Source organism: Austrofundulus limnaeus, unplaced genomic scaffold (assembly GCF_001266775.1).
Source record: "Austrofundulus limnaeus strain Quisiro unplaced genomic scaffold, Austrofundulus_limnaeus-1.0 Scaffold2159, whole genome shotgun sequence".
Lineage (NCBI taxonomy): Eukaryota > Metazoa > Chordata > Actinopteri > Cyprinodontiformes > Rivulidae > Austrofundulus > Austrofundulus limnaeus.
Window position 1 is genome coordinate 10,961 of NW_013954561.1, and position 2,073 is coordinate 13,033.

Sequence of the window (2,073 nt, forward strand, 5' to 3'; positions counted from 1 at the left end):
ATAATATTACAACTTTAATCTCATAATATTACAACTTTAATCTCGTAATTTACAACTTTATTAACATAATTTAAAAAAATTGTAGTGTGGTCCTAATACTCTGTCTTAATTTCAATTTCATTTTTTTTCAATTATTGTGTTAATTTCATTCATTCATTCATAAAACAATAAAAATAATCTATAGAAACAAATCATACAAAATCAAAAAAACAAACAAAACAGACAAAAATACAATAAAATCATGAATGAAAAGGAGCAGAAAGAAGTATAAACTTATAATATCTGCCCCTATTCTCTTAAAAATAAAATCAATTCTAAACCAGTCCACTGTTAGTATACAGAAAAAAACAAAAACAAAAGAACCCCCTGAACACAAAAATACAAACAGAACATCACCTTAATCAGTAATATAACGCTTCAACATAATAATTTTCAAGTTGTTTTTAAACACAAATAAAGATTTAGAYTGTTTCACCTCATTATCAAACCATTCAGCCTTCACTGAAATACATCTTTCCACCAGCACAGTTCTGAAGTATTCTTTTAAAGATATCAATACCTTTTAAATTATATTCACTTTCCCTTTTAATAAATCTGAGTTGGATATTGTTTGGTAACATTATTTTCTGTGCTTCATACATAAATTTTAAAATATTGTACTCAATCAAATCATGAAGTTTCAGTATATTCAATTGTACAAATACTGGGTTTGTATGATGTCTGTGCTTAGCTCCAATAATAACTCTAACAGCTCTTTTCTGTAAAAGAAAGACTGAGTTTATATGTTTTTCAGGAATTACCCCACACTTCCACACAGTCCATCAGATATGGTACAATCAGTGAGTTATACAAAATATACAAAGCTTTATTCAATCCAATTCAAAACAAATGATTCATTTCATTAAAAATACTAATAAAAATAAACCAAAAAGATATCAAATCTAAATAAAATGAAAGGTAGCAGAAGAAGAATAAATCTTATTATGTCTGCCCCTTTTCGACCCAGAATATATTCAAACGAAACATAATTTACAAAACAATACTAAATAACATAANCAGACCCCTCCCTGACCCACAGACCCCTCCCTGACCCGCAGACCCCTCCCTGACCCACAGACCCCTCCCTGACCCACAGACTCCTCCTCCCTGACCCACAGACCCCTCCCTGACCCACAGACCCCTCCCCGACAAGAACAGCAGGACAGCAAAAGTCACACTTTAGAAACACGCGCAGGGCGCATCCACCTCACCAGTGTGGATGTTATGAACCTTCATGTTTAAAGTCCGTGTTTGTCACACATGGGGTGTGTGCGGGGGAGTGGGGGGATAACAGAGCAGGCAGGAGGAGGAGAGGATGAGGAGAAGAGCGGTGGACTTCTTTCTAATTTTATCTGACTTATTTAATTTTTATTGTTTTTATCGTCCTGCAGGCTCTGAGAGAAAATTAACTTAAAGCTGAGTATTTTTTAAATAAAAATTGTTAGATTACTCTAAAGCAAAATGAGGGAAAATTTATAAATCTGAATTTTGTTTTGGCGTACGCCATTTCCGCCTTTTGGCCGTAYGTTCACTTTTAGTATGGTTTCCACACAATCCTTTATAAATGAGACCCCTGGTCTTCTTTCTGAGCAGTGCTTTCTCCACTCTGTGTGACTGGTTCACATCTGTACGGCTGGATGGTTTTATCTTTAGTTTCATAGTGAAATCTGATTCAGTATCATAGGCGCCACATAATAATAAATCAGATTGTTTGACGTCTTTGACGTTACACAACTGTTTACCTTAACAGTTAAAATTATGATTTAGGACTCTGCTGCTCCATGGCTCCATTTAGCAGGTGGACAATCGTATTTTTAAATATTTTTTATTACAGTTGTGAATAATTTAAATCACAGTTTTAAATAAAACATTATATGAATGAAAACTATGCTAAATACACATTTTTGTTTTTCCCCTTCATTTGACCTTTAATCTTGAAAGAACTTTAATCTCAAAATATTATGATATTAATAATAATAATAATTACGACTTTAATCTCGTAATATTACAACTTTAATCTCATAATATTACAAC